Raw genomic sequence first — 24,977 nt, 5'->3', positions numbered from 1 at the left:
GAGGGAAGGAGGAGTAGAAAGATGGGGGGAAATGGAAAATATAGGAAGGAAGACAGACTAAGCAAATATTCAGAATTCCTAGAATTTGCTTCCCCACTCAAGTTCCCATTCTATTTTTGTGTTTCTAATAATAGAAAATTTTGAAGTCATTAATTCTTCTTCCTTCCATATAGTCTCACTCAAACCTCCAAAAATCCACCTTCTCAACTCCAACTTGTCTGAAATGTCTCATTGAAAGGCTATAAGTTGATTTTCTAAACAACTAAAAATGGAAAAGCTTGAAAACAGTCTACCTGCTTCCATTCTTTTTTTCAGATTTTCAGCATTGCATGATGCTTTCTTAATACTCTCCTCTTAAAACTCTCTCTCTCTCTCTCTCTCTCTCTCTCTCTCTCTCTCTCTCTCTCTCTCTCTTCCCTCTCTAGTAAATGAAACTGAATTACTTTTTTATTACTCTGGGTTACTAATTCCCACTTCCCACCTTTCAGAGCTTTCTGGAAGGAAACCCATTTGAGAAACACACAGGGCCAGTAGCAGCAGCCTTCTGTATTTCAGTGCTCAGTGGGCGTCCTAAGCAGGCTCTTTCCCATGGCCTACCCACTGGAGACCCAGTCCAGCTCAAAGCTCAGTAAGGGTCCTGGGAAAGCTTCCAGAATGTGGATGCTCACTGAAGTGTTGCAGCTGGTCAGCCTCACAATGGGTAAGAGGTCGGCTGTAAGAGGATGAGAGCTGTGGGAGTGGCTTATTCGGCGTAGAGAACTTGACCTGCATGCAGCAAGTTCTGGGTTTGATCTCTAGCACTGAATAAAAACTGGGAGTAGTGTGCACACCTGTAACCCAACACTCAAAGGTGAAGAAGAGGAAGGCAGGAAGGTCAAAAGCTTAGGGTCATCCTTAGCTACATAACAAGTTCAAAGCTAGCCTGGGCTACATGAGATCCCATCTCAAAACATAACACAACACAGAGTGCTTGAATATTGTAGCTTAATGTCTCCCAGTCCTGTAGTGTGAGACCCTCAACACTTGTTCTCTCTTCTGTTTTGCTCATGTTTTTTTCTAGGCCTTAATAAGTCGCTCAGTTCTGCATGATCCCCCAGAAAACAGATTTATCACACAAGATCCCCATTGTCATTTGGAATTGCTCACGGAAGGCTAAAACAGAAAGCCACCACTGTCTGCTTATAAGTGCCACTAAAAGTGTCTAGAGAAAGGAATCTGAACAGAAACTGCTGGACCCCAAAATTTAGGGTCTCAAGTGGGCACCCCAAGAACCCAGACTCCAGTCCAGTTGATGCAACAGCACGAGGATTTTTTTTATTAAGGCATCTGTACAGATGGGCAAACTCTTGTCCTGAGAGCAAGAGTTGCATCTTACTGCAGCCCCATGGGGGCTTCTAAAGGAAAAACCCACAAAAGCCATAAGATTACAATTCCCATACAATTTCGTTTCACAAGATCATGGTCTGGTTACAGAGTGATCACAGAGGGGGTATAGTTACATCAACAAGTACATTTTCCCTGAAACCTCAAGGGGGGGGGTATCAGGGCGGGAGTGGAGTTTACATAAAGGTCACAGTGGTCCTTCCTAAAACACCTGCAACTATCCCAGTCACAGTTGAGCACATCTCTTAATAGAAATCTCTTTATATTGTTATATGGTTGTAGGGGAGATTGAACAATGGTTGAGTCAGCTTGCTCTTGGAACTAGATTTTTAGTTTCTCATTTCCTGGTGCTTGAAGTTTCTCTTTTCCTGAGGCTTGGGGGTGTAAGCCTGAAGGGTTAGGGTCTTTCAGAAACCACCTTGAGCTATTCTCATATGAGACTTTCCCCCTGCAACCAAAGGCTTCTGAGATGTAGTGTCTCCCTTCTGCAAATCCCTGACACCTGCTTCCTGTTTGTCCCTAACACAGTTGTTATTACAGCCCTGGTGAAGCTGCTGCTTAAGGACAGGTGTCCTAGACTCTAGAAAACCCATCACACTTCACGTAGTCAACATGAAGGACTAACTGATGGGTGGTTCTTTAGCAGCCAAGCAACAGAATTGGAAGATTTCCTGAGTCCTGATACTGCCCCCGCCACATAAAGTTGCATGCAAGAACACCAGAGTTCCCAGTTACTAATATTATCTTGTGTTAGTAATTTCAGCTTGATAGGCCCAGTAGCTGCTTTTAGCAACAACAACAACAACAAAGCTATTCCAGAGCCTTTTCTTCTACAAAGTTTGGGTTTTATTAATTTTGTTTTGGTTCTTCACCATTGCTAAAATCATCATCATCACCACCACCATCATCTTGTTGTAATACAGAAGATAGGGCAGGGTCCTGTTGCCATGCAGCTACCGAGAGGAGGCATGCTTTTTTGAGACAAAGAGTTTTGAGCAGTGGAAAATAATCTTGAATGCCAGGTCCTTCTGATCCCCCGACCCAGGTGCAGGGATTGTAGCCATGTGCTGCCACAGCTAGTTTATGTAGTGCCAGGGATTGAATTCAGGGTTTCATGCACACTAGATAAACATTCTACCAACTGAGCTACATCCTTAGTCCTGTTTTATTTTTATTTTTTTGTTTTTTTGTTTGTTTGTTTGTTTGTTTTAGTTATGGCATATAAAGTAGTGGGTTTCATTATGCGATTTTCATATATGCGTGTGTGTATGAAATATTTAATGATACATATGTTGTGTTGGGGGGTTTGCTGGGCCTTGAATCTAGGGCCTCATACATGTGAGGCAAACTTTCTACCTCGGATCTATAGCTTTATTTCACTATGGTTTGTTCTAATTCACTGTCTCTCCCACTGCTATTCCTTGTGTCTCACCTCTGGCTGTCTCCATTCCCTCCCTCATAGTTCTGCCAGTCTGCTTTTATGATGGGGCCATCTTAGTGAAAGGACCTCACAGCGACAGACCTGGTGAGCCCCACGTTGAATTGTTCAGCAGAAGTGCCCTGACCTGTGCAGTGGGAAGATACTCCTGAGTCTACTGGTGGGTTCTCCCTGCTCTTTAATTCAAACTACACTTGGAAATGTATTTTGGACAAATCCTCTTCCAGTGTCTCAGGACCCTCTCATTCTAATATTGTCTCTTCACTGCTGTGGAATATGTCCTCTGTCTACACAGAGTCCATTAACCCCATGTCTGTCTTCTCCTGTGTCAAGGGCGTTTTCTGGATGGTATCCTCATGCAGTACTCTCCCGTGCCCAGTATCTGAGCCACAACGTGCCACTGCCAGCTCCTCTTCCCCATGACTCAGAATTTGAACATCTTCTTGGCAGATGCACTGTGAAGTGGAAGCCAGCTCTGCAGAGGTGGGGTTTGCAGCTGCCTGTTGGCCTGGCTTCCTGCAGGGGGTGGGTGGAGGCATGAAGATGATGCTAGGTGTGGAGTGGGCAGAATCCTGACATTGTTTCATTATTCTGTTTTGCCTGTTTACAAGGCTTCCCCCCTCCAGGTACTGCTCTTGTATATCTCTTTCCTTCTTTCTTTATTGTTTTTGTGTGTTCATGTATGTATACATACTTGATAGCATGTGTGTACACACACAAGTGTGAAGACCAGAGGTTGGCATTGTCTTTTTTAACACTCTCTGTAGCAGGAATCTTAGAAGGTCTTATTAATAAAAACAAACCTGAGGCCAGTTATTGGGGTGAAATGCTGGATGGTCAGAGAGACAGAACAAGCCACAGCTACCTCACCTCACTGGATCCTCAGCTGGTCTTGTTTCCTCAGACTGGAGGCCTCTGAGTCCTCATCCAGAATGGGTCTCAGCTGAACTGCTTCTCAAAAGCCTGAATGCTTAACCAGCTAAAAGCTTAACCAACCAAAATGCTTCTAGTTCCTGGTCCTCACGCCTTATATACCTTTCTGCCTTCTACCACCACTCCCTGGGATTAAAGGCTCGCTTTCTGGGATTAAAGACGTGTGTCACCATGCCTGGCCGTTTCCAATGTGGCCTTGAACTCACAGAGATCCCAGGTGGATTTCTGCCTCTGGAATGCTAGGATTAAAGGCGTGAGTGCCACCATTTTCTAGCCTCTGTATCTAGTGGCTGTCTGTTCTCTGACCTCAGATAAATTTATCAGGGTACACAATATTTTGGGGAACACAATACCACCACAACTCTCTACCCTCTTCTTTGAGGCAAGGTCTCTCACTGAAGTTAGAGTTCTCCAATTCAGCTGGGCTGGATGGCCAGCAAGCCCCAGGGATTCCCTTTGCCTCCTCAGAGCTGGAATCCCAAGTATGCAATGACTGTACCTGCCTATTTTGTTTCTGGTTTTTGTTGTTATTGTTGTTGAGTCAGGGTAATTTTGTGTAGCCAGGGGCTTGCCTAGAGTTTACTATCCTCCTGTCCAGGTGCTGAGATTACAGGTAAACATCCCCCCTCCCCTGCCACACAGTTTGAAGTAATTTTTCATGGTGTAAAAAATATGAGGGAGGAGGAAAGGCCTAGGGCTTTGGTATTTTGATGAGGTTTCAGCCTCATTGCCTGTGGGATGCTTAGATCAAGATACAGAGGTCAGTTTATATCTTTTCCTGCGCTTCCTTATATGGGATGTCAAAGCCTGTTCTTCCTACCTCTGGAGAGCAAGACTATGTTAGTCTGCTCAGGTTGCTATAAACAAATAACACAGGCCGAGTGTCTTAAACAACAGATAGTTATTGTTTTTTATAAAGAATTTAAAGTATGGTTTTAACTGAAATAGAATTATATCACTGTCCCTGTTCCCATTCCTCCCTCCAGCCCCTTCCCAGCTATCTTCTCTCAAACCTCTCCAGTGTTTCCCCTAACTCTCAAGTTGACAGCTTCTTTTCTTTGATTATTATTGTTACATACATATATATGTGTATGTATGTTTGTGTATGCACAGATATATATGAATGCAACCTGCTGAGCCCATTTTTGTTGGTGGTGTGTATATATAGTTACAAAGTTGATCACTCCGATTGGACAACTGCATTTGACAACTAATAAGGGGGCTCATCCCTGGGAGAGGCTAATTCACCGCCCATTGTCATTAGTTGCCTGTAGTTCTTTGTCTAGGGGTGGGACTGTGAAATATCCCCCTTCCACATTGACATATTTGTTGTGCTGGCTAGTTTTGTCAACACGACACAAGCTGTAGCTATCTGAGAGGAGGAAATTTCCATTGAGAAAGTGTCTCCATGAGATTGGGCTGTAGGCAAGCCAGTTGGGCATTTTCTTAATTAGTGACTGTGGGTGGTGTCACTTCAGGCTGGAGGTCTTGGGTTCCATAAGAAAGCAGGCTGAACAAGCCATGAGGAGCAAGCCAGTAAGCGGCACCCCTCCTTGACCTCTGCATCAGCTCCTGCCTCCAGATTCCTGCCCTGTTTCAGTTCCTGGCCTGACTTCCTTTGATGATGAACAGTGATGTGGAAGTATAAGCCAAATAAACCCTTTCCTCCCCAACTTGCTTTTAGTCATGGTGTTTCATCACAGCAACAGTAACCCTCACTAGGATACAAGTCCGTTGATGTTGCTATTGTTCCAGTCTTGTTTGTGCAGCTATTTGTAGAAGAGATTTTTTTCCACAACAGACTTCCTGGTGTACTGGCTCTTAAAATCCACTCCCCCCTTTCTTGATGTCCCCTGAGCTGTAGATACAGGATCTGTGGTGGAGATGTATCCATTGAGGTCAGGCTCCCCAAGGTCTGTTGAGTTCTGCATTGAATGCAGGTGTTTAAATAGCAGATAGTGATTGCTCACAGGCCTCAGGGCTGGCGTGTGAACTCAGGATCTCACCCTCTTCCTAGCTTGCATGTGGCTGTCTCCTCAGTGTGTGTGTGTGTGTGTGTGTGTGAGAGAGAGAGAGAGAGAGAGAGAGAGAGAGAGAGAGAGAGAGAGAGAGAGAGAGGGAGAGGGAGAGGGAGAGGGAGAGGGAGAGGGAGAGGGAGAGGGAGAGGGAGAGGGAGAGGGAGAGGGAGAGAGAGGGAGAGGGAGAATCTTCTTATGAAGACACCAGTCAGACCAAGATACTACACCTGGGACTTGTCTAAGCTTAATTCCCTCCTTACAGTCTTAGCCCCTAAACAATCACACTAGGTTTTGGGCTGTAACGTGAACTTGAGGGGTGGGGGACACACAACTGACTACACAGGAGTGATTCAATGTGTGTGCTCTATGACTCACAGTGTTTCCAGTGGATCCGTGGATGAGGAGGGACAGGTACTGGGAGACACAGACAACATGAAACTCCATGTACTAGCAGGCTACTGGGGCCTGGAGTCACCAGAAAGCCCGGGCAGATTTCAGCAAAGTTCCAGCTGAAAGGGGAACATGGAGAAAACTGAGTTCACTGCAGCCTAAGGCAAACAGTGCCCCATGCTGTAGTTTATTTTTGGTGCCGTGACAGTTAGTGTTAATTGTCGATTTGACAGGTGTGTGTGTGTGTGTGTGTGCGCGTGCGTGTGTGAACGCATGTACTGTGTGAGAGTATGTGCAAATGTGAGTGTGCTCATGGATGCATGTTTGTGCATGTGCTCATGTATGTACATGTATATTGTGTATGTGTGTGCACATGTGTACACATGTGTGTTTGTGATTGTGACAAAGTGGGATAGAATGGTATGCATGCATGTTTTCAACTTTGTGAATGTGCATTATGTAAATGTGTACATGCACATGAATGCGTATATATGTGTGCATGTTTGCCTATGTGTGTTTGCTTGTGAGATAGAGTATGTACAAATAGTCAGGTATATATGACTGGTTGCATGTGAGTTTCCATATAATTGTGTGTGCTTATGTGTATAGGTTTTCACACCATGTGCATAATTGTGTGTGACTTGCATGCATGACTAGTGTTTGTATACATTTATTCTCCTGTGACTGTGCACATACATGCCTCTGAGTGAGTCTTTTCAGAGTTCATTTATGCATTTATGTGATTGTGTGTATATGCATGTGTGTGCATTTTGTGTATATTTGCACATGGAATTGAATTTTAAAACATGCATATGTGCATCTAAGTGTCCGTGTATTTGTGTGAGACTATTTAAATATGCTTGTGAGCACATGCATGTGTGCACCTGTTCATATGCTTTGTTTTGTACATCAAGTGTGTGCATATGGAAGTTTGCATGTGCATGTTTACAAACTCATTTGGTCACATGTATTTGAACATATGTGTGATGGTGGATACATGAATGTGCATGGGTTTGTAAGTGTGTACATGTGGGTGCTTGAAAGTGTATATATGTTTTTGTGCAGGAGATTGAATCCATGTGTGCCCATTTGTGAGTGTGAAGGAGCTTGGGTGTGCATTTGAGTACATTTGTGTGTGTTTGCATCCTTATGTGAGTGTGTTCATCAGTGTGTATAACTGTGCATGAGGAAGAATTTGTGACTCTGTGTGTGTTTGTGTGTGTATGTGTCTCTATATATGTGTTGGTGTATATGTATGTGCTCATCTGGATGAGTTTGTGCAAATGTGTGTGCCTGTGTATATGATCTGCATATGTGTGTGCATAGGCATGTGTGTATATTATAGATATTTGTGTGTGTGCATGTGTGCACAAATATGCTTTCATTTGTGGTATGTGTGCTAGTATGCACATATGTGTACATGCTTGTGTTTGCATATACATATGTATGCATCTATATGTGTGTGAGCGCATACACACATATGTGTGCATATAATGGAATTTGTGTATATGTGTGTGCTTGAGATATTGTGTGAGGGTGTGTGCGTCTCCACCTGCATCTTTTCTCACATTCAACATTCACAGAGATCCACTTACACCTAATAAAATGGGCAGGAAACAGAATGAAGAAATGTAACAATTAACCTATATAAGATAACAATTCTTATATAGGTACAATTTGGTTAGTTTCTGGGAAACACTAAGGTAATTCGAGACACTATTAGAATTAATGAAATCTAGTACATGCTAATATTCAAAGTAATCAATAACTTTCACATGCCAACACCAGCCAGCCAGAACAAGAACAAGGGGGTTGCATTCACAGTGGTACTTATCTTGGGAGAGATATACAGGGGTAGCTCTAGCATGGTGTCCATCGGCTGTCACCTGGCTGGCATGACCTCCTGTGACAAGAATATCCGAGGTTCAAGCCCTCACTCCTTTCCTGGGGCCTCCCATTGGTTCCTGAGCCAGGCAAGAACCTCTCTCCTTTTGCATTATTTCCTCACATGGCCTCTGAATCTGGCTCGGACACATTCATTCTTCAAGTGCACTAGCTGAAGCACAGCTCTGAGAAGGCCTTGTTCTATTAGCCTGCAGTGTCCGGCTTAGGGCCGCCAAGACTTGACTTCTTGCCTGAGGCTGCTTCTGCTGTGGCTTCAACATTTTGACTTAATTGAGAGAACATTCTTTTAAACTTTTTCAAAAATTTTTGGAGTCAGACACCCCTCCCTCCACAAAAAAGTCAGTAAGGGATATATATATATATGTATATACACACACACACACATATATATGTATATGTATATATGTATGTATATATATGTATATGTATATGTATATAAAATGGGTGAATTAGAGGCAAGTGGAAAGGTTAGAGGAGAAAACAGGATATACATGTTTGCTCACAGAAAATTGTCTGTAGGCATCCTGTGTGTATTTGAGCTTCCAGAAGCCCAGATGTCAAGGAAAGGAAGGAAAGAGGGAAGGAAGGAAGGAAGGAAGGAAGGAAGGAAGGAAGGAAGGAAGGAAGGAAGGAAGGAAGTGAGGGAGGGAAGGAGGGAGGAAGGGAGGGAAGGAGAGAGGGAGAGAGAAAGGGAAGGGGGAGGGAAGGGGGAGGGAGGGAGGGAGAGAGAAGCATAGGATAATGAAACTGTTAACATTCCACTTTTTGGTTAATGGATTTTAGTTTTTTTTTCTTCTTCTGAGGATTGAACTTCCAGAAGGAATAAAACAGCATCTCTTAAAACATGAACATGAAAACCGAACACCAATGTGCACACATGGCAGGGCCAGGCTGCAATGTGTGGACTCAGCTACAGAGGATACTGGATGAAGATAGGAGATTTTTCCTGCCAAAGTGTCTGGAGGTTGGATGGAGACAGAAAGGGAAAAGTAGAGAAAGAGGGACAGGGTCAGGCAGAAGAGAGGAAGAATGGAGAGGGGAGGGCCGAGGGAATGGAGGAGGGATTGTCAGAGGACCTGGGACAATTGTCTTGAGGGCAGAAAGCATTCCTTAGAAGCCTGTGCAGCATGGGCTGTTTGTGTTTTTTGTTGTTGGTTTTATGGTTTTGTTTTGTTTTGTTTGTTTTTTGAGACAGGGTTTTTCTGTGTAACCCTGGATGCTCTGGAATTTGTTCTGTAGACCGACCAGATTGGCCTCGAACTCACAGAGATCCTCCTGCCTCTGCCCCCGAGTGCTGGGATTAAAGGCGTGCACCACCACCGCCCGGGGCTAAGGCTGCTCGTTTTGTAGAGCCAGATGTTCTTCTGCCTGGTCTATTCCTTACTCTCTAGTTGGAAAAATAACACGTACAGGAGAGCTTGTTTTCCTGCCTTTGAAGTCAAATCCTGGTGTCATTCTGGGAACGATTTCAAGTTTCTGAGTGCTAGGCCCTCAAAACTCCTTCTATGAAACCTGCTTCTGGAACTCTTCCTGGGGAGCTTCCAGAGAGCGTTTATGAACTTTTGAGATTCTCAATAAAAAATAATTAGCCTTCACTGGTTTCACTTGCTTATTCCTAGCTATTCTCCTTAGTTCTTTAAAATTACCTGTGTCTGGACCCTGGACCCTCCTTTAAATGTCACATGGTATTATGAATACCTGGAAGTGCGTGTGTGCTTGTGTGTTCGAACCACATTAGGAGCTTGGGCAAACTTATTTGTATCCCTTGCTTTTGGGGATGGGCCATCAACATGGAATGTGAGCTATTTGCCATTGTTAGCTTGCACTTCTCATTGGTGACTTCAGCCTCCCAGCCATGCACTAGCCCATATTTTCTAGAAAATAGAGATGATTTTAAGATTCCAAATTGTTGCCAAGGTCTTGACCTTCTCTCTTGGAATCACCTCTTCTATCTATCTATCTATCTATCTATCTATCTATCTATCTATCTATCTATCTATTTACTTTATTATGTACATATACAGTGTTCTGACTGCATGTCAGAAGAGGATACCAAATCTCATTATAGATATGGTTGTGAGCAACCAAGTGATTGCTGGGAATTGAACTCAGGACCTCTGGAAGAGCAGTCAATGCTCTTAACCTCTGAGCCATCTCTCCAGCCCTCCTCCTCTTGTATCTTTGATACAGCATCTTTATATGAAGCAGTCATTAGAGTCAGTTCAATCATAAATATCACTAGCATGAAGGAGCAGTGACAGCAGAGGTGACAAGGGTATAGGGAAGTATATTGGAGGGGGTCCAACTGAGCCCCTGGGGACTAAACTAGTTTCTTGGAAATGGTGACCTAAAAGATGGATAAAAGTTCAAAATGAGGTGGGCAGTGACGGTGCATGCTTTTAACCCCAACACTCAAGAGGCTGGAGGCAAGTGGATCTCTGTGAGTTCAAGGCCAGCCTGATGTACAGAGTGAGTTCCAGGACAGCCAGGGCTACACAGAGAAACCCTGTCTTAAAAAAACATAAAACAAAAACAAAATAAAAAACCAAACAAACAAACAAAAAAAAAGAGGGTTTTATTCTTGGAAGCTTTAACAAAGCAGAATATGTATGGTAAGAAGGTCCAGTTCAGCTGTACTGGGAATCAACTGGGAAGGTATGGAGAAACAAGGAGAGAAAAACAGGGAGGAGAGAGGGAGGAATTGAGGGAGGGAGGGAGGGAGGGAGGGAGGGAGAGAGAGAGAGAGAGAGAGAGAGAGAGAGAGAGAGAGAGAGAGAGAGAGAGAGAGAGAGAACACTAGCTTAGCATTAGCAGATGGAGGAAACAAGTGGAGAGAGAACAGGGGAGGGAGCAGGGAGAGCGAGAACAGACAGCAAGCTGACAGATTCCATCAGCAAGCACCCGTGACTTTCCTGCTGGGACAACACAGAGGCTTGGGTTTGAAATCAAAGATGGCAATGCTCTGGCACTGGGGAGACAGGGCTTCTCTAAGTCAGGAGTAAAGTCAAATCAGAGTCTGCCTGCTGCAGCCCCAGGAAGGCTAGGGCAGACCCCTGCTCTAATTTTTCCATTAGATGCCATCTTCAGATGCTGTCATCATACATGTCCACTTCTGCTCTTCCGATCTCAACAGCTAACTTCAGTCTTTTCAGTGAGTTCAGACATTAGTGGAGACCTTGGTTCTTAGCAGGACACCAGCAAAGCCATCTTGGTCTGATGGCTGGCAGGCACAGGCCAGTTTCTGCCGCTGGACCTCCCTTTGCCTGGATCAGTAGCTTAATCACCCCCAGGGAGGCCTGGACTTCCTTGTATGGTCAGACAAGTAGAGTTCGAGGGTGGTGCTGGATGGCCTGACCCTGGGCCTCCTGCAGTATCTGTCTGGGTTGCTTTGGGCAGATTCCAAAGAGCAGACCGGCTGGGGAGGAAGGGAGAAGGGCTCTTAAAATAGCCCAGGCTGTTTTCCCTTCCTTACAAAAATGAGCTAGAGGTAGAAGCCACATGGGGCCGTGGAGGAGTTAGTGCTGGCTGGAAGCACACCCGAGTTAGTGGGCTGTGCACACACTGTCTCGCAGCAATGAGCAATGCTTTTTGCTTAAGTAAAAAAGTGAAGAAGAACACCACATATCTGAATATAGCACAGTTAGTAACTACTGCCAGATGAGATTTATTTTACTTATGTGTGCATCAAATCAAATTCATTTCTATTGCCATTATTATGTTTTTATTATTATTATTATCATCACCATCATCATTATTATCATTATTGAAGTTCTGGGGTTTGAACTCAGGGCCTCACACAGGTTAGTGATTCATGTGTATGTGTTCATGTATGTGCAGGTATACATATATGTGTGGAGATTTGTGCACACAGAGGCCAGAGGCCAGTCTCCGGTTTTGATCTTCTGGAGCTGTACACCTTTCCCTTTGAGACAGTGTCTCTCACTGGCTCACATCTTTCTAATTCAGTGAGGCGCCTGGCCAATCAGCCTTGAGGATTCGCTTTTCTCTGCTGAGCCAGCACTGAGATTACAAGTGCCCGACTTTTTCCTTTTTCCTGTGTCACATTTTGTCTTCCTGTATAAGAAAGGATGCTCATATAAAGTGGGGAGGGAAGAAGACAAGATACTTTCTAATTTTTTTCCTGCTTTATGAAACAGGGTTTCTCTACACTTGATCTTAGCCAAAAGGCCAAGAAGCGATGAAACAGGGTTTCTCAATGTAATCCTGGTTGTCCTGGAACTGGAGCTGGAGACCAGGCTGGCCTTGAATTCAGAGATCTGCCTGCCTCTGCCTCATGTGTTGGAGTCACAGGAGTGCGCCACCACGCCCAACTACACACTCTTTAGTGTAGAGAAATAGGGCAAGAGGTTGAGTCTCAGAAGGAGGGATGAGATGTTATGAGAGTGTAAAACAGTCTCTGTAAAAATGTGGAGGAGTGTCAACAGCTTTGGGAGCAGGCAAGGCCACCTTTTCAGCCGTGTTCTTTCCTCTCAAGTGACTGGAGGGTAGATGGTAGCGGCTCAGCTGCTCACTCCATCTCACCTTCCCTGTGCAGATCAGAACGCTGCACAGCTGGGAAGCAGATTCCTTTTCCTGGGTTAAACATCAGCATTTCCAGCTGCACCTGTGCGGCAGGCGCCTCTGACTTTGGTGCTCTTGAGTCTCTCGTTTCGGGGAGGGGAGGGTGGTTCCTGGGGCAGAGATGCACCTTGATGCTGGCCCTCTTCCAGAGGCAGTTCAATCACATCAAAGATTTTTGCCTAACTGGTCAGTTTTAGAGTTTCCACAGCAGACAGGTTTTCAGTGAAAAATCTCTGCAAATGAAATGTTCCATGTAATACAGTTACCGACAACCATTCTGGTTAAGACTGAAGAACCAGCCTGCCCCTATCTTAGGCTTAAAATCTATCTTAAAAAAATTTTTTTTAATTGATTGTTTGGGAATTTCCCATCATGCACCCCATTTACCAGTCCTTCCATGTCTGCCCTCCACCCTTGTAGCCTCCCCCACAAAAGAAAAAAGAAATCACCTCTCTCCTCCATCTTTCCCACCTCTTCATCACTTATTTGTTCATGGTAGAGGAAAGTAAAATCTCTCAACTGCTATTGTTTGCTGTTTTTTGAGATAGAGTTTCTCTGTGTAACAGTCCTTGCTGTCCTGGAAGTCTCTCTGTAGACCAGGCTGGCCTTGAATTCACAGAGATCTACTTGTCTCTGCCTCCCAAGGGCTGGGATTAAAGGCTTGTGCCACCACTGCCCAGATAAAAGCCATCTTATAGTAAAGACAAACTAGGTTCATTCCTGTTTATGACTAAACCTCTGTTTCTCAAGGATTTGGCTATGCCCACCAGTAACCTTAACTACAAATGGTTCTGTACTGCATGTTCCAGGTATGGCAATTGTGTCTGTCTTTCAAAAAGTTGTTTATAATCATCTTACAACCCTACCTTTGTTTCTAAAGCTTATATGACCATCTATGACTGACTACCTTGTTCTGAGTACCTATTGTGATCACCTTGTTTTGACCACCTATTATGTTCTGCTCTGGTAACCCTGCCTATTTCCCCCCATTTAGAAACCCCTTAACTCTATAAAATTCATATCTTTCTCACATCTGATTCTGGCCTCTTGAACCCCACCTTAGGGGGAGGCAGCCCATGTACATGGATAAAAAAGTTTGCTTTAGTTAATTGCTTGCTTTAATTAATTTGGCCATGAAGATTTGGGTCCATGATCTTTCTCCTCCCAATTTTGGGGTTAATAAGACAAAGCAGCAGGTCTCTCCCAGTATCTCACGCCATCCTCCCTTGGATGTGAAACTAAGTCTAAGACTCGCTGTTTTTTGGAGGACTGCTTGAGAACTGAAGTCTCTAATATCTGCATCTGTCTGATGACTTATCTGTTGCAGGCCCATTCCTCCTCTGGTTAGGACTATGGTACTCAGGGCAGCAGTCCCCACCAGCCCCATTCCTACCATCATCGGAAAGAGGAGAGGGGCAGCCCTCCTGTACCACCAGTGGAGCAGCTGGAAGGAGACTAAGAGGTGGGTCCCTTTGATTCTGAATAAAAATATACTTGGGAAGTATATGGACAACTATACACAACACTGGATTTTTTTTTTTTTTTTGGTTTTTCGAGATAGGGTTTCTCTGTGTAGCTTTGCGCCTTTCCTGGAACTCACTTGGTAGCCCAGGCTGGCCTCGAACTCACAGAGATCCAGCTGCCTCTGCCTCCCGAGTGCTGGGATTAAAGGTGTGCGCCGCCGCCGCCGCCGCCGCCGCCGCCGCCGCCGCCGCCGCCGCCGCCGCCGCCACCACCACCACCACCACCGCCCGGCTTAAACACTGGATTATTATACAGATGTTCTGAGGTCACATAGTAGATGAGACTGGTGGTATTGGCAAACCAAGATTCTGTAGGAGTGAAGTAAGCTTCTGAGTTGAGAGTAACCATGGGACCAGTGTTATAAGAGGCAGAAAAGGGGAATCAGCAAGGGGGTAATTTGCAGTGACAAGACATGAGGCATTTCCTGTCTTAACTTTCCCTGTCTGGGAATAGACAGACAGGTAGGAGGATGCAGCTATTGGAAGTTCTGCTCCTAACCCCACATATTAAAGAAGCCTGACTTTTAGACAGGTCCAGCAGTCTTGTGCCAGCTCAGGCTAGGTGTCATTTAGAAGGAGATGCCTTCCCTGAAGCATGATAAAAAGGTCTGGTGAGGCAAGGACCTCCTTAGGAGTGGAGTCAATTAAAACAGCCCCAGGAGTTGGGAAATACCTGCCAGCAGCCTCTGGAGCTTTGGGTTCCCATTTACCTGGAGGGAGAGGAGGAGGTTGGATAAATCAGCGGTTTATCCAACTGGGCTATCTGACTAATAGGGTAGAGGGGGTTGATACAGTCTGCTTGGAATGCTAAAGAGACACAACCACCACCACCACCACCACCCCCACACCCCCACCCCCACCCCCACCCCCAGTTAAATATAATCTTATTCTCCAGGCAGATCCAACAACTCAAGAAAAATGTAGGGGGTTGTTTACTTGGAGGTACAAGGATTATTAGTTGCAGGGTTTGTTGTTGTTTATTTTTTGTCTTTTGGGAGCCCTCCACCCAGCTTCCAAATAAATCACACGTGGAGGCTTATTCTTAATAATAAATGCTCAACCTTAGCCTGGCTTCTTTCTAGTCAGCTTTACTTAACTTTAAATTATCCCCACTACCTTTAGCTTCGGGGCTGGAGAAATATCTAAGAGTCCTACATTTTGAGTCAAAGGCAATAGGAAGTGGTCTGAGACACTGGTATAGCTTGAGCATATATGTGACCTCAAAGTCTGCCCCCACAGTGACACACTTTCTCCAACAAGGCTGTAACTACTCCAACAAAGTCACTCTCCTAATAGTGCCACTCCCTATAAGCTTATGGGGACCAATTACATGCAAGCTACCACACTGGGGATACTTTAAAAGAGAATGATTAGTAATCTCAATAACAGGGTCTCTCAAATGGGACAACAAAGGGGCTGGCCTTTTCAACCTAATCTCATAGGAGTGAATCCTGCTTTGTAAGGGGTCCATCTTGCCCTAAGAAGGGCCAGGAGTAAAAGATTGGGCCAATTTTCAACAGTTTCCAAAATTAATTTAGAGGGTGGCTTTAATAGCTCGATTTGCCCAGATCTCTGAGGTCAGTAGGTACAGTGGAAGTTCCAGGTTACATTGAAGGCCTGACTGACCATTTGAGCTATGGACAACATAAAGGCAGATCTAACATCTGATCCAACTGACAGGACAGCCCAAACCTAGGGACAATTTCATGTAGAAGAGTCTTGACCACTGTCAAAACCGAGCAGTCTCTCTTGGGTAGCAAAGGCTTCTACCCATCCCAAGAAGGTGTCTTAGAGTTTCTATTGCTAACAACACAACCAAAAAGCAAGTTGGGGAGAAAAGGAGTTTTTTTCTGGATTACTCTTATTGCTATTCATCACTGAAGGAAGTCAGGACAGGAACTCAAACAGGGCAGGATCTTAGAGGCAGGAGCTGATACAGAGGCCATGGAGGGGTGCTGCTTGTTTGCTTGCTTATTTAGCTTGCTTTCTTATAGAACACAGGACCACCAGCCCAGAAATGGCACCTCCCACCATGGGCTGGAACCTCCCCCATTGATCACTACTTGAGGAAATGCCTTACAGCTGGATCTCATGGAGGCCTTTCCTCAACTGAGGCTCCTTCCTCTCTGATGACTTTAGCTTGTGTAAAGTTGACACAAAGCCAGACAATACAGAAGGTGTTCACATATATTAACATATACTTATACAAAGTGTAAGGATGCATAATTTTTGTGAAGTTGACTTCCTATTTCTCACCAAAGGCTAGGCCTCCTCAGACGACCAGTGGGGACTCCTTTTCCCTTGCCTTGGGTATGACCAGTGTGCAGGAGGGACACTGAGAAACTGCCTGGAAGATAACTCAGTCAGCCTGGTAGCACCCAGGTGGGTAGTTGGGTGCAGTTGATGTACCAAAAAGCATGCAAGGGCCACAGGGAGGATAATTCTTGAGTCTGGCCAGATCTACCATCCAGCTGAATTCTGTTTTGCATCCTTGGAGCTTGCCTTGTCCTCTTCTTCCTGGGAGCAAGCAGGTTGGGAAGGGAGCTGTGGATCAGGACAAGCAAAGGGCAAGGCAGAAAGGGTCTCCACAGGCATTGCTGTTGCTTCTCAGGCTGCCTGATCTGCCCTCCAATTTTCTTGGGCTTCAGGTGTGTTGGCTGTTTGATACCCTTTGCAACAAATTACAGCCATCTCCTTGGTGAGACTGTGGAGGCCCACAGAGGTTTCCTAGTGAGATGTGAACTTGCATTGCCCAGCAGAGCTGCATTAGAGGATTGCTTGACTACGTGCAGGGTTACCAGGTGATTGGAAGTCTGCACTTGGCTGTGCTAGGAGGAGGTCTTTTGCTCCACCTCTTGGCATTCCTATAAAACGCCTTTTGACAAGACAGAGGGGGGTGTGGATAAGGATGCAGTCCTCCTGAGGCTATCCTATGTTTCTATCTATTTCTCTCCCCTCTTTCTTTCTATCTAAATATTTCTCACTCTTCCCTTCTTAAGAGTACCCTGGGGAAAAAGTGGGAGCAGGCCTCCCACAGAGAAATGGGTAGGCCCCCTACAGGAGACCAAGAATTTCCTCTTTGTTTTTTAACAGTTTTTTTTTTTTTTTTCCAGCAGTCAATAGGTAGGCCTCTCTCCTTATAAATCATGGTGTGGACATGGAGGGTAGCAAAGGCATACCTGCTTCTGTATAAATGTTCACTCATTTGTTCCTTCCCCAGTGTAGGGCTTGAGTGAGAGCAATCAGCTCTGCCCTTTGGGCCAATGTGCCCTGCAGCAAGGCTTGTGTCTATATGGTGGCCCGTAGGGTAACTATTGCTACTCTGGCTCTCCTGACTCTATTGATGACCAGGCTGTTACCATTGGTAAACAGATTGGCCTCTGCCTCATGAAGAAAAGTGTCCTGGAGGTTGGGTGACTGTCCTGAGAAGTGTTCAATAAGTCCTCACAGTCATGGAGAGGGACTTCAGGGGTGTCATTGGGCATTGATGTCACAGGGCTGAGACATTATAGAGCAGCAAAAGTGAGACAGACCTGATCAAGCAACAGACTCTGGTACTGAGTGATATGGGCATTTGACATCCACCAGGCATCTACCCCTCTTGAAATTCCCATAGCACAAGGAGTTGTTAAAATCAGGGTCTGGCCCAGGGGGAGCTTGTCAGCTTTATTCACTGCTATAGCAGTTAGAACCACAGCATGCAAACAGTGTGGCCAACAGATGGCGACTAGGTCCAGACACTGGGACAGACATGATACAGGCCTCTGCTAGGTTTCCAGGGTCTGAGTCAAAATGTCCTTTGTCTCATAGATGTCCCCAGTCTCATAGATGAAAAGGTGAATGGTTTAGTGACATCTGGTAGCTAAAACTAGGCCTTGGGTTAGAGTCTGCTCTAGTTCTCAGAAAGCTTGTTTTGGAAAGTCCACTTCAAAGACTGGTCTTGCACTATGGCAGAAAAAAAGGGCTGGGCTATTTCAGCAAACCCAGGAATCCAGAACCTCTAATATCCTGCTGCTCCTAGGAATACTCCTGCCTGTTTGTGGAGCAGGGATCCAGGGGATGGCTTCCTGCCCGTAGCACTGAAAGTTTTCCTACATTGAACAAGCTTGTATCCCAGATAGGAGACCTCTGTCAGATCTGAGGTTTTGATTTTTTTTTTAATTTTCTTTTTTTTAACATTTATTTATTATTTATTTATTTATTTATTTATTTATTTATTTATTTATTTATTTATTTATTATGTACACAGAAGAGGGTGCCAGATCTCATTACAGATGGTTGTGAGCCACCATGTGGGTGCTGGGGATTGAAATCAGGACCTCTGGAAGAACAGTCAGTGCTCTTAACCTCTGAGCCATCTCTCCAGCCCCGAGGTTTTGATTTTTTTCATGGAGACTCAATATCCCAATGTCTGGAGCAACTGGAGTAAATCTTTTGTTTCTCTCAAACAGGTGTTAGTGTTGGCTGCTGCCAATAGAAGATTGGAGCAGAGTTGAATTAGGGTATGACTCAATGAGACCTGTTAAGTCTTTTTGTAATGCTTCTCCAGAGAGTGTGTGGGAATTTTTGAAACCTTGGGATAGACATGTCCAGGTTAGCTGGCTAGCCTCATTGGGTATTGGATCAGTCCATTAAATGTCAAACATAGGCTGGCTCACTGGTACCAGGGGAATAGAGAAGAAAGCACCCTTCAGTTCAAGGACTGTGTAGACTTGGTAGTCTGGTGTAAGGAGACTGAGCAAAGTATACAGATTTGGATCAGTAGGATGCATGATTTGAGTCCATTTATCTGCCTTCTGGAGATCCTGGGCTGACTAATAACCTGAGGTCCCTGGTTTATATACAGGCAGGAAAGGCAAATTCCAAGATGATTGACATGGGGTAAGGATGTTGGCTTCTAATAGCCGCTTGATATTGGGTTCAATTTCCAGTCTAGCATTTGATTCATGTGCTATTGCTAGACCCTTATCACTCATGAGCAGCAGCATCAGGCTATCACATCCTCCACTACTGGTGTCCCAACTTAGTGTGGAGTATTTTCAGTGAGAATTTTTTTTTTTTTTTTAATTTCTAAACCAGGAAAAGGGCTCCCTGCCAAAAGAATCCCTCTAATCTCAAGGAGACTTCCTTGAGACTATCCCTTTTTAACTAGAATCAGAACTGGATTCAATATATAGACTTAGTTCTTAGGAGTGTCAGAAGAACTCTATTTTCTTGTTTGGGAAAATGGTTGTCATTCTAGACCTTTCTGGACTCAGTGAGAAGAACATTTGCCAGGGGTGCCAGAGCTAGGCAGAATCCCATGCATGGAGAGGATCTCACTAGGGCCTCGAAATGATCTGTGCTACACAGTTACTGACAACCATGCTGATTAAGCCAACAAAATGTGTTGATTCCTTTATTAATGGACAGACCCAAAGCAGGCTCTCACCTCAGGACAGTCTCTTGGTGCACAACATCAGGAGTACAGCTTTTTTAAAGACAAAACCATAATTACATTAGTGCTTGAGGTGTATGTGTTGGTTATATTAGTGAGAGATTTAGCATTACCTAGTAATATCTACTTTCTTTTGGTATCTTCCAGATAGTACATAATGATTTTGAACCATGGTCATGGTTGTGGACAGTCCCAGAAGTGGCACCAATGTGAAAGTGACTTTGGGGGTGGAAAGCTGAGAAGTGACCATGCAGGCACAAAATTAAGTCAGGACAGGATGGTATTACCTTAGTCATTTCACAAAGAGATGTCCAACACTGCACATGTCCATAGGAATTGCACAGAAAAATTTCAGGAGCTTGGTACCATGCTGTGGGCCCTCTGGAAGTTATAGATTCTGGCTAGGTCTAAGTGAGGTGGCTTGATTGTCCCACTGATTGTCATTAGTCACCAGAATGTTCTCTGGCTTTAGGTCTTGGTGAACAATGTAATTCATATGAAGCAAATCCAGGCCTCTTAGAAACTGATGCATCATGTCACTGATGGTCTTAACTGGAAAGCATGGCGGGGAATGCCTTGTCCAGATATGTCTTTAGGTCTTGGTCTATATGCTCAGGCAATAGGGTCACCTTGATCTCTTGGTCATTTTGAGAAGTAGCACAAACATCCATCACTAGCCCGACAACTATTGGTATGCTCAAAAGCCTCCTGTCTCCTCAGTAAGGGCACCTCACAAACTGTGATGATGGGAAGACCCCCGGCCCCCTTTCTCTTCCACTAGGGACTTTCATGTTCTTGAGGGCCACAAATTGGCCACTGTGGAGATCATGAACCTTGTATACTGTCCCATAGGCACCTGTAGATGAATTTCTAAACAGTCTTATTGAATAAACACAGAGCCAAATATGGGGGGGGGGGAGCCACAGAGATCAGAGAAATAGTGAGAGTCACCAACTAACCCTAGCTCACCGTGCTGCTGTAGCTTCTCAAGGGAACTGAACCAGCTTCTTCCTGTCTAATCTGTGCCTTTATTGCCTTGTTGTTCTGCCTTCTCATTGGCTCTAAGCCCAGCCACCTCACTTCCTTGTCACTGGCTGTCTATACAGACCTCCAGGTCTCTATGGTTGGTACTGGGATTAAGGGCGTGTGTCACCATACTTGGCTGTGTCCTTGACCACACAGAGACTCTGCCTGTCATGCAATCAGATTAAGGGCATGTGCTACCACCACCTGACTTCTGTTTATGGCTGGCTATGTATGGCCTCTGATCTCCAGGCAAGCTTTATTTATTAACACACAAATATCACCACATTTCCAGCACAAATAAAATATTAAACACCAATTTCAGGCACTGGCTCATATCAAAAGGCAGACATGCTTGTATCAGGGGACACTGAGGATACCATTATGCCTGGCCAAGAACTGGAAGTGGGCAATATCAGAACCTGGGAAAGCTGGTTCCTACACTGCCATACACTGCAGCTTGGATCCAGGGCACTTGGTGTTAAGACAGTTCTGGAGCTCAAACTCAGGTCTTAGTGTTTGTGTGGCACTTTACCAGCAGTCATCCCTTCATCCTTCTCCTTTTGAATATTATGGAAACTACTGGGATGTTTTTGTTCCTTTACTCCCCAGCCAGCTGACTTGGGATTTGGAGAACATGAGCATGGTAATTTCAAATAAGTGCCTTGCATGAGTGTCATCATGCTTGGTGTATTGTGGGAGGCCAGCTCCCACTTTTTCAAGGGTTCCTATGAAGAGAAGAGAGGGATAAAAAAAATATTAGATAGAAAGATAGCGAAGAGGAGAAAGACAGAAAGACAGAATAGCTTCGGGAGGACCTGAATACCCAACAGCCTTTTCCATTTATCCAAAAGGGATTTTTATAACAATGTCAAGGGGTGGGGCAAAAGACCTCCCCTTTGTTAGATCAAAGCACATTGCACAGACAAATGTAGACCCTTCCAAACATGTGGTAACTAAGGCCATGGTCAAAGCTTCCCCTTATGCAGCACTGCTGGATAAAGCAAGCTCAGATTCTTGGACCTGAGTAATTTGGGCCTCCACAGTGTATTAAGAAAACAAAACCCTGGCCTAACTAACTTGGGCTTTATTAACTTTTGTAGCATCTGTCTAGTGAATTGCAAACCACTAGGAAGTTTCAGAGCCCTTAAATTTCCACTGCTGGATGTCTCCAGTGCTTCTCTTAGGTGTCAAGACTAGTTTTTATTGTGTCTATGGACAATATGTAACATGAAATTGTTGTTCAGATTTAATTCAAAATACTAAAACCCACCCTTTTGAATTCATGTTTATTTCTCTTTAATGCCGTCTAAGTCTTTGCAACCCAGAGCATGTTCTGTGGTCTGCATCCAGCAGTCCCAGGTTTGTGCTGAGTAGAACCTAAGTCCCAGCCCCAACCTCTTCTTTCTGTCTTTAAACACAACTCCACAAGCAATTCTTATGCATAGTAGCACTTGAGAAGCACTCATCTTTCCATCCAACTGGCCATGCTTTGCTGTCTTTAGGTAAATACACCCACTGACAGGCCCCAAACTTTCAGCCTATCTTCTCTAACGTAGAAGCATCTGGCATTTGCATTCTTTGATATCACCACACGATGGCCCCAGACTCCTGCTAAATGTGTAACAAGCACTGCGTTTTAAGTGGCTCCTTAAAACAGGGTGGGTCTCTGCTTGAAAGAGTTGAGAGTGAATAAGGAGCAGATGTGTGGATAATTCTCCCTAAAACCATCACTTTCGGCCCTTACTGCTCTCTTTAAGTAATTTGGCTTTTTATCTATTTCAACACAATGTATTTTTCCTCATGTAGGACGAACTTAAAACAAAGAGTAACTAACTTGTTACCATAACAAGTTATTACCTAAGCTGGGGAGGTAGCTCAGTGGCGGAATGCTTGTGTTCAATACCCAGAACAGAAAAACAGCAAGAAAATCAAAACAAAAACCTCGATTTTATTTTATTCTATTTTTTTTTTTTTTTGAGTCAGGGTCTCATGTAGCTCAGGCATATCCTCAAGCTTGCTATGTAGCTGAGGGTGGCTGCATTCCAGAGTCTCCTGCTTCAGCTTCCCCACTGCAGGGGTTTCATGCCTATGCCACCACAGCATTCAGAGCTGAAGATTGAATGCAGAGCTTCACGCATGCGAGGCAAGTCCTCCACCAACTGAGCAGCATTCCCAGCTTCTGGACTCAGTAGTTTAGAGTAAATCTGTCTATTTTAAAATCTAAAAAGTCTTCCTGCATATTTTAAAGTTCAAGTTAAGACAAAAATAGTTGTCTTTTGTTGTTGTTATTATTAGTGTTCTTCCCCAACCCAACACACACTGCTTATAGCTTTATGAGGGTATCATCAATGTGTGATAAAACCACTCAGATTTATAACTTATAAATTAACTCTGATATAAGCACACAAAACGAGATTTACACTGCAATAAGAAACAGACTTATTGGCCTCCAATGTTTTATATGCATCTCTCTTGCTTTTTTTTTTTCAGAAAAGTTTGTCTCCTGCCTTTATAGATTTGTTAGCATTTTCTACAGTCTTATAATGTAGAATAACATGCTGTGCGTTCATGTGTACACTTTTTGGCTGTTGGTGGCTTTTCTTACTCAGCAGCAAAGCTCGATTCATACCTTTAGCAGGTACCCATACCTCATGTCTTCTAATACTGCACAGCCTCCTCCTGGCAGACATGTCGTAATGGGTTTATTAGTTTGTTGATAAACACTTAGGTGTTCCGCAATGTTAGTTGTTGCAAATGAAGCTATAAGGAATGTCAGTTTGTAAGATTTTGTATAGGACAATGGTGATTTCTTTTGGAGAAATGCCTATGAGGGTAATGGTAGGGCTAGAAGAAATATGTTTAGTTTTCAGGAGAAAGTAAAAGACATTTGAAAAAGCTTTATACTACTCTACATTTCTGGCAGAAATTTATGAGAATTCTTTTTTTTTTTTTTTTTTTTTTTTTTTGAGACAGGGTTTCTCTGTGTAGCTTTGGAGCTATTCCTAGAACTCACTCTGTAGCCCAGGCTGGCCTCAAATTCACAGAGATCCGCCTGCCTCTGCCCCGAGTGCTGGGATTAAAGGTGTGTGCCACCACCGCCTGGCAAGAATTCCATTTGTGACACACATTTAGCAAGTGACTTTAAACTGTATCTCCTTACTTACTGTGATGACTAGTCTTTGTTGGCAAAACCTGGGAAGAGGGAGAGTCAATAGAGGAATTGTCTCCATCAGATTGGCCTGTGGGTGTGTTTTCTCAACTGATAATTAATGTAGGAGGGCCCAGAGCACTGTGGGTGGTTACCAGGCCTAGGCAGGTAGGATTGGACTGTAAGAAAAGTGCTGAAAATGAGCTTGAGAACTAGCCAGGAAGCAACATTTTGTTGGTGATTTCTGTTGCATGCCTTGAGTCTTGCCTCTTCTTGATGATGGACTGCAATCTGGAAGATATAATAAATGCTTTCCTCCCCAGACTGTTTTTGGTCATGGCATTTAACACAGTAAGAGAAAGTAAACTAGGACACAGACTCACAATATTCAGCATCTTGTCATGTACTTTTATCTGTGAAACTAGGTATGGTGTCACATATGTGTAATCCCAGCCCTTGAAAGACTGAGGTAGGAGGATCTTGAGTTCAAAACTATCATGAACAACCTAGAAAGACCCTGTCTCTGAAAATAAAACAAAACAAGGAAGCAAGCAAAGAAGCAAATACATGTTTATTTGTGTGTGTGTGTGTGTGTGTGTGTGTGTGTGTGTGTGTGTGTGTCTGGATGCACATGTACATGCAAGTGGAGGCCAAAGGACACCTTGAGTGTCCTTCCTCAGGTAATATCCACCGTGTTATTTTGAAACAGTCTCTCACTGTCGTGGAGCTCACCCATTAGGCTAGTTGGGTTACCCAGAGAGCCCTGGAGATCTACCTGTCTCCATCTCTTCCCGTGTTGGGATTATAACCATATACCACAATGCCCAGCTTTTAAAAGGTGGTTTCTGGGGGTTAAACTCAGGTCCTCACATTTATGAGGAAAGCTATCTGCTGACTGAGCTGCCGCTCCCACGCAGAGTCATTTTCTTTTATTGTTTTAATTTTCCTGTGTTCTAGTACCTGTCCCTAAGGGTAAAAGTTATTTTACATGTATACACACACACACACACACACACACACACACACACACACACACACACTTATAGCCTAGGTATATAGTAAGTCAATTTTGTGTAACTACACACCATGATGGCACTATAATGAAGAAATCAATTAACAAATCATTTCTGTGAAGGTTTCTTTTTCATTGGCAGATGGTTGGATATCCATACAAAACACTTTGCATCAGTAGGAT

General features: G+C 44.2%; 1 pseudogene; it reads right to left on the bottom strand.

Moving 5' to 3' along the window:
• Positions 1 to 3,108: 3,108 nt before the first annotated feature.
• On the bottom strand, positions 3,109 to 20,984 carry LOC114707809 (annotated as a pseudogene).
• Between the last annotated feature and the right edge of the window lie 3,993 nt (positions 20,985 to 24,977).

Source organism: Peromyscus leucopus, chromosome 5, assembly GCF_004664715.2.
Source record: "Peromyscus leucopus breed LL Stock chromosome 5, UCI_PerLeu_2.1, whole genome shotgun sequence".
Lineage (NCBI taxonomy): Eukaryota > Metazoa > Chordata > Mammalia > Rodentia > Cricetidae > Peromyscus > Peromyscus leucopus.
Note: the sequence above shows the minus strand (reverse complement) of the source record. Positions and strands in the feature narration are given on the sequence as shown.